The sequence below is a fragment of the Panthera onca genome, chromosome A1, assembly GCF_046562875.1.
Source record: "Panthera onca isolate mPanOnc1 chromosome A1, mPanOnc1 haplotype 2, whole genome shotgun sequence".
In the NCBI taxonomy this organism is placed as follows: domain Eukaryota; kingdom Metazoa; phylum Chordata; class Mammalia; order Carnivora; family Felidae; genus Panthera; species Panthera onca.
The window spans coordinates 28,612,017-28,626,330 of NC_138339.1; the positions used below are offsets into that span (position 1 = coordinate 28,612,017).

The 14,314-nt window shown below is 37.6% G+C and overlaps 1 pseudogene; it reads right to left on the bottom strand.

Annotated features, from left to right (window-relative positions):
• LOC132680337 (UDP-glucuronosyltransferase 3A1-like) overlaps positions 1-14,314 on the bottom strand; it is a 31,657-nt pseudogene that overhangs the window by 6,761 nt on the left and 10,582 nt on the right.

A 14,314-nucleotide genomic window follows, 5' to 3' on the forward strand; every position in this document is an offset into this window, starting at 1 on the left:
GTTACTACTCAAAGGAAAAAGAGTTACAGGTAAGTGAGATGAATAAGATCTAGAGATCTGAGGTAAATATGGTACCTACAGTCAATAATTCTGTGTTGTATGGGGCTCCTGGGTGGATCAGTCAGTTGAGTGTCTGACTCTTCATTTTGGCTCATGTCATGATCTCATGGTTTGTGGGATCGAGCTCTGTGCCCAGCTCTGAACTGATAGCACAGAGCCTGCTTAGGATTCTCTCTTTCCCTCTCTTTCTACCCCTCCCCCATTCGCAAGCTTGCACCCACTCTCTTTTTCTCAAAGTAAATGGATAAACCTAAAATAACAATTATACTTAAATGTTGGGCTGTTAGAAATTTGTTCAGAGGGTAGATCTCATATTACCTATTTTGATCACAGTAAAATAAAAGATAATAGAATAGAAAAAATAAAAATAATAATTAAATTAAATTAAATTAAATTAAATTAGTATATCTTAGGTGTTTTGCTTGTCTCACTCTATTTCACTCTCAGTTCCCACTGGGACGGGAACCACCAACTCCGCACTGAAGAGTTTTGCAAGAGGTCCACATTAAGAGCTAAGGTTTCATTTACTTGTGGTACTTGTAACAGGTCTAGCCACTAAGCCTCCAACATACACAGTGTTGGGAAGCAGGGGCCTAGCAAATTCAAGGGCAAAGTCAGAGTTAACAAATCACAGCTCTGATTTCTTTAGAAGATGAGACAAAACCAGCCTAGAGCCTTCCAGAAATGTTCCTTGATGGTGTTGTCAAACATAGTCTGGATTCGCCATTGTCTCATGAAGAAATCAAAGAACATCAGAAAATTCCTCACTCTGCCCCAGAAGTCCATGTGATCAGTTAGCAAGGTATGGAACACTAGAACATAAGACACAAACAAGGCTTTGTAACCCATGGTCCACACTTCCAAACGGTGTGGGAAGAATTGACACAAATGGCTTCCCAAGCATCTCAGCAACCAGGAAAGAACAGAAGTCAAATGCTTCAACAAATACCAGATCAAAGTTCTCATTTGTTTAAGGAACCCATGATATTGCCTCTCCTTAGCAATCACTGCATCGAATTTCCAGTTGTTCCATTAACTTTACAAAGCCGTCAAGTGCTTCTCTGTAAGGAAAAAAAATAATGATGACAAATATTCACTGGAGATGTTAATTTCACAATACTTAGGAGAATCTTTGACTCAAAGAAAATACTCCAGTTATGTCAGACCACATCTGGCAGCTGCCCACCTATGTTACCAGTGTCCAATGAGTACTCTACTCTGGTCACTCTGCTCCAAGTGTTTCTCCTTCCTAAAATGTTTTCCCTTTTCCTCCTCCCCCTTCTCCAGCCAATCATTCGCACCCACCATCCAGCCAATTCAAGAGCCTTCTGCTTTGGAAGTCATCTCTGACTGTAGCAGACCTCACAGTTCCATATCTACCTGACACATTCTGTGATGCTCTCTTTAATTTTCATCTGTATACTGTTTATGAGTGACTGTCTTGTTTCCCAGCCTAACTGTGGAAGTAACTTGGTAGCAGAGTCTGTCAATGTTGATAATATAGCCCTTTTTTGTTCTTTAAATTTTGTACAGTCTATATTTGAAAGATTGCTTCACACAAGGAACTTTGTGATGATAATATTAGAATCCCAATTCTAAGCTGAATACAAGGTTTCTATCTTTCTAGCCTATGAGGTAAACAATTTAAAACAATAAATAAATAAATAAATAAATAAATACATACATACATACATACATACATACATACCTATTTGAAGCTTATCATTAACCTTTCTATTTCATGCTTGCTAGAGTAGTCAAAGTAGTTAATGCTAAAATTTTACTGATACCTAAATAAGATGCTGTCTATGGCCCTATTCTCCTTCAATGCTTTTGCAGCAGTGCCTCCAAAGAAAATGACCCTTTTCGCACAACATATGAGCAAAGAAAATGACCCTTTTTGTACAACATTTGAACAAGTAGATGAGAATGCTCCTGACCAGAGTTTACAGGTACAGGTGATTTGGAAACCCATGGGCCTTCTACTTGAATGAAGGACTGAGAGAATCAAAGGCCCAGCAAACCTGTTACCTGTACAACACTGCACCATGTCAGCTCACTTAAGGAAGGCCCTTAGGTGAGAACTCATTAGCAATATGCAGATGTCTACCTGGGGATTCAAATCAACTTCATGTGACAACAGATGATTAGCTGAAATTATTCTCTATTATATTTTTAAAATATTTTACATAATGAATGATTGCTACATATTGAGAATAAATTCAAAATATAAAGTACAAATTCCTCAAAGTAGAGCATTAATCTCATTTGAAATTAAATTAATAAATTTAACAAAATATAGGAAAGCACTTTTCTCAGTGTATTGCACCATTTTTAACAAGAATGTACAGCCAGTCTTTGAAGTATCAAGCTGGGGAGCAGAGGCAAGACATACTTAAAAATTATGAATAACACAAGATGACAAAGACAAAGTTTCAAATGAATATTTTAGATCAGATCCCTTATAAACGAGAGAATTGGGTCTTCTAGTAAGTAATAAAAAGTAAGGAAAAAGACTTTATGGAAAATGCCGAATATTAGAACCACCTTGACAATTGAATACAATTTTAAGGAAACAGCGGAGATAGGGTTAGGCTACTATAATTAATCAAAAAAGCATACATTTGTTTGCTCTAATGTCAAAGAGGAAGAACTTTCTATAGATCCCAGGCAATGATAACAACTCTCAGGCTAACCTCTCATTGTATATCATCAAGGTATTTGGTTTTTTAAATGAGCTTAAAAGACAATGGCTCAAGGTATAAAAAATCAGTGCTTATAAGATTTTTCCATTCTTGAATTTATGTAAGAAGAAGAGAAGAAAAGTAAGTAAAAAAAATGGTGGCTCTGATTTGCCTACCAACAATGGAAAATTAAGTTGTCTACCCCAACTTCTCCATTGGGGAGATTATATACACAAAGGCTATATAGGTGAAGTGTTGCCAAGAAGATCCAGAAGGAAGAATCCCCCACGCTATACAGAAATACCTCCATGCTTTCAGTGGAAGAGGCACAGTACACAGACTGAATGAGTGGGAGTGCAAAACTCATCTACTTCATCCAATCACTGCCATCCATCATTGATCTCCCCATCTATCCACTCATACATTCATGCATCTATTTCTTCTCTTAAATTCACTCCAAGTGTCCATGCATTCAACCATTCATTTGTTTCATTAAAATGTCAAGTCTTTCTTTCAGAGAATAAAAGAAATTACCTGCTATGCAAAGCTTCTGTCATAAAAAAAGTTAAAACTTTTCTTTATTTCTTTTTCATAATCTTCAGTGGGAGGCCAACTGATAACTTGGTATGGTTTTTCATTCTTTTCTTTAAAAATGTAAAAACGATAGGGAAAGATATAATTATCTCACACACCCCAGATTAATATTAGCATGATACCACAGTATTTTTATTCTAAAAGGTTTATATATACTTGAATGCTTGCTTTTTGAAGTATTTTTGTTGTTGTTGTTCTTTTGCTTGCCTTCTCATTTCTTCAATCATAGGACCTGATAATAATTATTGAGAAATTTACAATGATTCCATCATTTTTATTCAATTTAAGGTACTGGAAGTTTCTATTTAAAACTTTCACTTAAAGGTATAACTATTCTTCATTTTACAAGTGAGAAAACAAAGATGAATGGAGTGTCAAATAATTTATCAAGATTGAACATATAGTGAGTGGTATATTTTTTACTTAAATACAGATCTTTTATGGGGTGCCTGGGTGGCTAGTCGGTTAAGGATCCGACTTAGGCTCAGGTCATGATCTCATGGTTTGTGGGTTCAAGCTCTGCATCAGGTTCTGTGCTGACAGCTCAGACCCTGGAGCCTGCTTCATATTCTGTGTCCCTCTCTCTCTGCCCTTCCCCTGCTTGCACTCTCCCTCTTTCTCTCTCTCTCAAAAATAGATAAACATCAAAAAAATTAAATGCAGATCTTTTATTATCTTAGCTCCCCAGTCCTTTCTTTTTTAGAAAAAACAGTATTTCTTAAAGGTGTTAACATGCAAAGGTTTTTATTCTGCCAAAAAAAAATGCCAAGGCTGAGTTAAAAATACTGGTCCTGTGGCTAGCTCAGAGCCTGGAGCTTGCTTCAGATTCTGTGTCTCCCTCTGTCTCTCTGTCCCTCCCCGACTTGTGCTCTATCTCTCTCTGTCTCTAAAATATAAATAAAAACATTACAAAAAAAATTTTTTTAAATGTAGTCCTGTGCAGCCCTACTTAACATCCTGGAATTTCCCCTATAATTCATATATAACAGACTCTGACCATTTTTCAGGTTGGACTGCTGACAACTTTCAAATTATACCTTCTTAATCTTCTCAACTGGGCAAACTGAGAAGAAAGCCTCAATATGCCCTCCCTTGTGTTAACAAGATTTTCAAGCCAAGCAAGCCAGACCCAAGTAGGGGAATCCTCACCTCCATCCCACTCAAAAACTTCCATAAATGACATTTAGAGAGAAAAGAATGAACTTAGCCTTTAAGTGGCCCTGGTCATGTGTGTCACATAAACCTGTTTTTTGTGTTAGATTGGATTGTATTTCTGGATTCCAGCATGAACTGTGATTGACACTAGGCTAGGTGGAACCCTGTGACCAATGGTTGTGTGTCTAAGTCAGGCACTGCCCCTATTAGAAACAGTCCCCCAGTGTAGGACTGATTCCAATTTACAAGCCTACTGAATGGTATGAAGAAGAGTAGCCACCATGTGGTATGATGAGATTCACACCCATAAAAGTAGATGGTGTACTAGAACCCTAGAAAATGCCTTTGCTACTGCTGCTGATTATATCTATGTAGCTAAAAGCAAAACTTGATTAACACAGTAATGGGGAGTGGGGGACGCCTGGGTGGCTCAGTCGGTGGAGCATCAAACTCTTGATTTTGGGTCAGGTCATGATCTCACAGTTCATGAGATCAAGCCCCACATCCAGCTCTGTGCTGGCCATAGGGAGCCTGCTTGGGATTCTCTCTTCTCTCTCTGTACCTCCCTGCTTATGCTGTCTCTCAAAATAAATAAATAAACTTAAAAAAAAAAAACAGTAATAGGGCAAAACACTGATGACACCCCCATGGAGTTAATTCAAGGGGTTAATTCAAACTCATCTTAATGTCACATCTCTCAAAATCATCACTGAGGAGGCCCCTAGCCTTGATGATACTAATTGGGACATTCTGAAGAAGAAACTTACAAATATGAGCGAGTTAGAATGGACACCCTCCCCCCCCCCCCAAATACATTTAACAACAACCAAAAGAAAGAGGTAACAGAAGAGAAAGGCAGGGTGGGAGAGTGAGGAAAGAAATTAAAGCAGAGGTCTCACTTTTGACACATGTGGAATCTAACATTACTTAAAAAAAAAAAAAACTATAACAGAAAAAGGGTACACATTGTCTTTTGCACCTCTACATCAGAGCTTCTGAATTACTTTTAACATTGCATGAGATACACCAATGACAAACCTCAATGTTCGTAATCAATACTGGGGCAACAATAACACATACACCAAAATAGCCATCTGCATTCATCAAGGTAATTCCTTGGGATTACTTTTAAGAGTCTGTAACTCTTAAGAGTTACAAAATATTAGGTAGAATACAAATATCATGCCCTGTCTTAACACATGAAATTAAATATCCCATAGTTAGAAAACCCATTTGTTAAATGACCTCAATGTAGGCATGGAAGTTCTCATCTAACAAGTCATAATTTAAAATAAAATGAAGATTTTGGCATTTACAGCCAGTGTAACAAAAGGGCACACTTTGGATCTGCTCAACACATTAAAACTGTTAATAAACCCATTTCATATTAAAGAGGTTCCTTTAAGGATTAAATCCTATTTAGTGAAGGAGTGATTACTCCCAGTGGTTCTCCATTTAAATGCCTAATTTGGACTGCTCTTAAACCTGGAAAGAATGAATGGTGCCTTGCAGTGCACTACTATAAACTTTAATGCCAAGCCCCATCTATTAGGGTGCCCATCTCCAATGTTACTGAAATTGCTATTTCTAAGTATGTACTAATAAATACTATCTCACGATCACACATCTGGCACATATGTTCTGCTCAACTCCTATTTCAACAAGCTCTCAGCTGCCATTTCTCTTCATCTTCATCTTTGAAGGATACAAATCACTTGTAACTGGATTCTCATGGACTACCTCAACAGCCCTCACAATAAGCTCCCTCACAATAAGCTTTGTGAACAAGATCTTAACCACATTTAACTTTCTCCGGGAGCACATGTATGACACTGCATTGAAAACAAACTTCTTTTGCAGAGTCACTGAGACTACTCATTCAAGACACATTCACATAGGAGCTCACAAAAAGGTAGATGCTACAGCCTTACATAGAGCATACACCAAGGCACTTCAGTTGGATTTCTGAGGAGAAGTACTTGTTCATTTGAAGGTCTTTCCAACCCTGACTGTCAAGGATGCATCACAGTATTACAAGCCTTCCAAAACACATTTTCCCACAGAAGTATATATGTATGTGAGGAAAATTCTGGGATGATGTTGGAGCACCAGGAATATGTCTCCTGACCTAGACAACAAGTCCACTGGCAAAATCTGTCTAAGATAACTATTTTTGAACTCTGCAGTCAATTGACGGCTTTTAACACCCAGGGGAAGTCTTTAACTGTAAATTGCAGATAATTTCATCTCTTATCACAAAACAGGCTACCCATTCCACCAACCCTCAATCTCGAAGCAGGCAGCTATACATGTGTTCATAAAGCAGTTTGCACACACGTTTCAGGAGCCAGAAAGGGCAAAAAGGACCTTCTCCTCCAAATATCAAGTATCTGTGTTCTGATTGCTGATTGCTCCTTCTGATCAAAGAGGTGCAGACAAATAAGTCAGTAACAATAATTTTCCATCAGTGCCCCATTGTTGCAAGCACCTCCTCCTGTGGTTGAATGGACATGGACTCCCGGGGATTTAAAAGGGTGATAGCCTTTTTTCCTTGTTTTTCTTATTTTTCCCTTTTGAGAGAACACATTAAAGGCTAGGAAATTGGAGGGGCGCCTGGGTGGCTCAGTCAGTTAGGCATCTGACTTCAGCTCAGGCCATGATCTCATGGTTCATGAGTTCGAACCCCCCATCGGTTCCCTGTTCTCAGCACAGAGCTGTCTTTGGTTCCTCTGTCCCTTCCCTCTCTGCCCCTCCCCTCCTCATGCTCTCTCTGTCTCTCTGTCTCTCTCTCTCTCAAAAATAAATAAACATTAAAAAATTTTTAAATGTTAGGACATTGGAAAACAACTATATATACCAGGAACATTAGAAAGCGTCCATTTATGACCAGGACAAGGCTCATTAAAGACCTGAGAATAGTGAAATTTACACTTCAGGTTGATCCTCACCACAAAGGCAGGATAAAAAATTTTTTAAAAACCATCAAAAACAATAAACAAAATTAATAACAAAAATCTCACATCCTGGAGAAGGGAGGAAAGTCTCATCTCCAGATTTGACACACCATTAGATTCAATTTTTCAGTTTTCAACAAAAATCACAAGATACTCCAAGAAACTGGACACTAAGGCTTATTGAGAGGAAAATAATAAATCAACAGAAACTGTCCCAGAGAAAGACCTGATGGCAGATATACTAGACAATGACTTTAAAATAACTGCCTTAAAGATTCTCAGATAACTAAAGCAAGATGTGGATAAAGTCAAGGGAAAAGTGTGTGCAAAATAAAAATGTCAATAAAAGGATAGAAAATCTAAATGGAAACCAAAAACAAATTTTAGAACTGAAAAATACAATAAATGAAATGAAAATTTCACTTGAGGGATTCAAAGGCAGATTCGAGCAAGCGAAAGAAATTATCAGTGAACCTGAAAAGAAAACAATGGAAATGATACAGGCCGAAGAAGAGAAAGTTAAAAGATTTAAGAAAAGAGAACATAGCCTAAGAGTTCAACATATACATTGTGGATGTTCAGAAGGAGAAGAGAGAAAGAAAGGGATAGAGAGAACATTTTAAGTAATAATGGTTGAAAGCCTCCCATATTGGATGAAAGATATGAATATAAACATCCAGGAAGCTCAACAAACTCCAAGCAAAATGAACTCAGACACTCACATCAAGACACATTATGATCAAAATTTAGAAAGATAAAGAGAGAATATTAAAAGCAGCAAGAGGAAATTGACTCATCACATACAAGTGATTATCAATAAGATTATCAATAGATTGCTTTTTAAAAATTTTTTTTACATTTATTATTTTTGAGAGACAGAGACAGACCACTAGTCAGGGAGGGATAGAAAGAGAGGGAGACACAGAATCCGAAGCAGGCTCCAGGCTCTGAGCCATCAGCACAGAACCTGATGCGGGGATCAAACTCACAAACCGTGAGATCATGACCTAAGCTGAAGTCAGACGCTTAACTGACTGAGCCACCCAGGTGCCCCTAATAGATTTCTAATAAGAAATCAGAAATCAGAAGGCAGTGGGACAACATATTCAAATCACTAAAATCAAGACACATTATGGATCAAAATTTAGAAAGATAAAGAGAGAATATTAAAAGCAGCAAGAGGAAATTGACTCATCACATACAAGTGATTATCAATGAGATTATCAATAGATTTCTAATCAGAAATCAGAAGTCAGAAGGCAGTGGGCCAACATATTCAAAGCGCTAAGAGAAAAGAATGCATCTGGCATGTTGAATGCAACAAAAAATTCTGCATCTGGCAACACTGTCCTTCAAAAGTGAGGGAGAAATTAAGACATTCCCAGATAAATAACACCTAAGGAAATCTTTTGCCACTAGACCTATACTGAGAGAAAAGTTCAACGGAGTCCTCCAAGGGAAAATGAAAGGACACCGGATACTAACTCAAAGGTATCTGAGGATACAAAGATTTTAGCAGAGGTAAATGCATGGATAATTATAAAAACTAGTACTATTCTAACAATGGTTTTAACTGCACTTTTTGTTTTCTACATGATTTAAGAGACTGGTACATTAGAAACTACTATTAGGGTTTTTTAAATTTTTATTCAAATTCCAGTTAGTTAACATACATATAATATTAGTTTCAAGTACACAACATAGTGACTCAACATTTCCGTACAACACCCAGGGCTCATCACAAGTGCATATTTCTGTCACATATTTAACCTACCCCCTGATCCACCTCCCCTGTGGTAACCATTAGCTTGTTCTATATAGCTAACCGTCTATTTCTTAGTTTGCCTCTTTTTTTCTCTTTTCTTATTTGTTTTGTTTCTTAAGTTCTACCTATGAGTGAAATTATATGTTATTTGTCCTTCTGTGACTGACTTATTTCATTAAGCCTAATACTCTCTAGCTCCATCCATGTCATTCCAAATGGCAAGATTTCATTTTTTTTTTCTATGGCTAAGTAACATTTCATTGTAGACACATACCATTTCTTCTTTATCCATTCATTTGTTGATGGATACTTGGGCTGTTTCCATAATTTGGCTATTGTTGATAATGCTGTTATAAACATCAGGGTGCATGTATCCCTTTAATTCATCTTTTTGTATATTTTGGGTAAATACCTAATAGTGCAATTGCTGAATATAGGGTAGTTATATTTTTAACTTTTTGAGGAGCCTGTATATTGTTTTCCACAGTGGCTACACCAGTTTGCATTCCCACCAATAGTGCAAGAGAGTTCTTCTTATCCAGATCCAGGAGGCACAGAGAACTCCCATCAAAATCAACAAAAGCAGGTCAACATCAAGAAATATTATAATTAAATTTGCATAATATATAGTGATATAGAGAAATCTTAAAATCAGCCAGATAAAAGACATCCTTAACTTACAAGGAAAGACCCATAAGCCTAGCTGGAGATTTCTCAACAGAAATTTGGAAGGCTAGAAGGGAGTGGCATGATATATTCAAAGTGCTGAATGGGAAAAATATGTAGCCAAGAATACCCTATCTATCAAGGCTATCATTCAGAGTAGAAGGAGAGATAAAGAATTTCCCAGATGAACAAAAACTAAAAGAGTTCATGACCACTAAACCAGCCCTGAAAGGAATATTAAAGGAGACCCTTTGAGTGCAAAGGAGAGACCAAAGGAGGCAAAGACAAGAAAGGATCAGAGAAAATCTCCAGAAGCAATGACAAAACAAGTAATAAAATGACAATAAATACATATCTATCAACAATTAATTTAAGTATAAATGGACTAAATGCTCCAATCAAAAGACAGGGTGCCACGCTGGATTAAAAAAAAAAAAAAAAGACCCACCTATATGCTGCCTACAAGAGACAATTTTAGACCTAAGATTGAAAGTGAGGGGATGGAGAAAATTTATCATGCAAATGGACGTCAAAAGAAACCCAGAGTAGTAATAATTATATAAGACAAACTAGATTTTAAAACAAAGACTATAACAAGATAAAGGAGGGCACTATATCATAATATAGGGGACAATCCAACAAGAAGATATAACAATTCTAAATTTTTATGCACACACCATGGCAGCACCCAAATATGTAAAACAATTAATAACAAACATAAAGGAACTATTGGATAAATAGGAGTTTTAAAACTAGTATTTTTTAAACTTTGCTTGCAACTCCAAGTTTTCTACATAATTTAAGATACTAATGCTTTGAGATGAAAGATAGATTATGTCTGGAAGCACACAATTTATAAAAATATAATTTTGTGACATCAACAGCAAAAAGGTGTGGGGCTAAAGCTTTACAAGAGCAGAATTTTAAATGTAATTAAATGTAAGCTGATATAATGTAAAATGTGAGTGACATAGATTTAGCAGGCTAAATGAATCCCCACGGTAACCACATACCAAAAAAAAAAAAAAAAAAAAACTATAGAATATACACAGAAAGAAATCAAAAAGAAATTTAAGCATTTCACAACAAAGATTCAACTAAACGCAAAGGAAACAGTATTGCATAAAATGAGGGACAAAAAAAGCTGTAAGGCACATAGAAAACAAATAGCGAAATTACAGAAGTTAAGTCATTCCTTATGAGTAATAACTTTAACTGTAAACAGTTTAAACTCTCCATTAAAAAGACAGAAAATGGAAGAATGGACAAAAACACATGATTCCATTGTAATAGATTTGTATGGTGATAGATGGTAGCTAGGTGTGTGAGCATAGCATAACATATAGAGTTGTCCAACCACTATATCATACACTTGAAACTAATGTAACATTGTGTATCAACTATACTTCAATAAGAAATAATAAAAATAAATAAACATTAAAAAGATATTAAGAATAGGGGGAAAGGTGAGTGGTGTATGGAAACTTTCTATACAATCTTAACAAGTTTTCTGAAAACCTAAAATTATTCCAAAATTAAGAATGTATTAACTAACTAAATAAAGAAAGGCAAAAATCAAAAGGGCACACACACACACAAAGAAAAACATGATCCAACTATGCACTATCTACAAGAGACTCAATTTATATCCAATGACAGAGATAGACTGAAAGGGAAATGACAGAAAAAGATATCCCATGCAAATAATAACCAAAAGAAAGCAGATGAGCAAATATCAGCCAAATAGCCTTTAATAAAAAATATCCCATGAGACAAAAAGGACATTACAAACTAATAAAAGTTTCAATACATCAGGAAAATATAACAATTTTAAATACACATGTGCCTAATGAGAGAACATCAATATATCTAAAGTAAAAACTTGCAGAATTGAGGGAGAAATACACAGTTATATAATAACCATTGGAGGTTTCAAAATCCACTCTCAATACTGGATAGAATAACCAGAAAGAAGATCAGTAAGGAAATAGAAGACTTGCACACATTGATCCACTAGATGTAACAGACACATACAGAACTCTCTACCCAACAACAGCAGCATATACATTCTTCTCAAGGATACATGGGACATTCTCCAGCAGATGCCATATGTTCAGCCACAAAGAAGTCTTAATAGATTTTAAAATACAATTTTTGCAGGACATCTGAACACAACAGGATGAAGCTAGAAATCAACAACAGAAGGAAAACCAGAAAATTCACAAATTATGGGTATTTAAAAACACTCTTTTAAAGAAGCAATGTATCAAAAAGAAATCACAAGGGAAAAGAGAAAATACTTAGAGATTATATGCACCAAAAGCAGTACTAGAAAGAAATTTAAAGCTGTAAATGCCTACATAAAGAATAAAGTTCTTGGGGAGCCAAGGTGGTTCAGTTGGTTGAGCAACTGACTTCAGCTCAGGCCATGATCTCCTAGTTTGTGGGTTTGAGCCCTGCGTCAGGCTCTGTGCTGACAGCTTGGAGCCTGGAGTCTGCTTCAGATTTTGTGTCTCCCACTCTCTTTGCCTTGCCCCTGCTTGTTCGTTCTCTCTATCCCTCTCTCTGTCTCTCTCTCAAAAATAAATAAACATTAACAAATTTAAAAAAGAAAGAAGAAAATTCTCAAATCAATAACATATTATGCCATCTTAAAACACTGGGAGAAAAACGTATACTAAACCTAAAACAAAAGGAGGTAGAATTAAAAGATTAGGGGAGAAATTACTAAAATGAGAAATAGAAAAACAATAGTGAATCAATGAAAACCAGTTCTTTGAAGAGATCAAGAAACTTAACAAACAAGACCGAAAGATACAAATTACTAGGACCAGAAATAAAAGAAGGAACACCACTAATGTTGACACAATAATTAAAAGGACTATTAAAAAAATCTATGAACTTTAGATGTCAATAAATTAGATAACACTGTTGAAATATCTAAATTCTTAGAAGATGTAAACTACTAAAGTTAATTTAAAGAAGAGAAAGACATTCTGAGTAGACCTATAAAGAAGAAAGCTTGTCCCATGTGGGGCAAGAATCTCTTGCCTTATAAATACCCAAAATATAGGGGAAGGAGCCAAGATGGCGGAACAGCATGGAAGCTTTTTGTGTGTCTCGCATCCATGAAATACAGCCAGATCAACACTAAACCATCCTACACACCTAGAAAACTGATTGGAAGATTAACACAACAATCTGCACAACCTGAACCACAGAATTCAGCAGGTACGCGACACAAAAAACTGAACTTGGGGAGCAAGAAGCCCCGAAAGGTAGGGAACCCCTTTTGCGTGCAGTGAGAGGACAGAGACTGGGGAGGGGGGAGCATACGGGAAAAGCACCCTTCCCCAAAAGCAGCTGCAGAGAAAGTGGAAAATTGGAAACAGCCGCAGGGACTAAGCTGAAAAGGGAGAGAGGGTTTAAATTCCATTAAGACTGTAAACAAGGGGAGCACAAAGGCTGCATCTCCGCAGCTCCATACCTGGCGGTGCTCTGGTGGGAAAGGTGAATCCCCAGGAACAGAGTGGGGTCCGGGAGGTTATCAGGCCACACAGGGAAAAGCGGTTCCACTGCTGGAGGGACACTTGGTAGAGACTGTTGAAGCCGCCTGTTCCCAGCAGACCCTGGAAGACAGCCACATTCACTGGTGCTGGGGCAAGGTTGTTGAGGGTGAAGCCTGGGGCCGGATGTGTGTTGCGATTTTCTATGGTCCCTGAAACGCTGAGGCTACACTGTCTCGCGATCTTTTTTGGGGGTGGGCTGGCACCTGGCCACAGTCTTGGGGCATCGGCAACAGCAGCATCCAGCAGGCGTTCCTGGGTGCAGCCGACATTCGGCACTGCTCATTCAGCCATTGCTCAGTGAGACCCTCCCGCAGAGGTGTGGAGCGGGTCAAAGCTGCAGTCCTTCGGAAGTAAGGGGCCGGGGAAAGCAGCCGCATCTGAGACAAAACTCGGGAGAGAGGTAGTGCCTGGGGCCTGGTCACGGAGAGTGAAGAAACGGGGAGTGGAGGAGAGCTGAAGATGGAGGTCGGGTGCATGATTGCTGATCCGGGAGAACAGACTGGTTGGCGCCATTTTTCACCGCTCTCGCGCATGCGCATGTGCACCAACGAGCACCAAAACAATCCACCCCAGTAGTCTAGCAGCTCCATCTAGTGGAGAGCGGAGCTGTTATACCAAGCCCTGCCCAACTGGGCCAACTTCTCTCTTCAAGACAAACCTCAGGGCCGGTTTAATTCATGGACTATAAAGAGCTGCATGGACTGACCTCTAGGGGAAAGCAAAGCAATTTCAGTCCTACTTCAATCTGTTAGCAGGTTCATCTATTCAATTTTCTTTTTCTCTCTCTTTTTCCTTTTTCTCTTTTACAATTATTTTCTTTTTCTTGAATACAGAAAGAGAAAAAACTCATTTTTTATTTTCAATTTT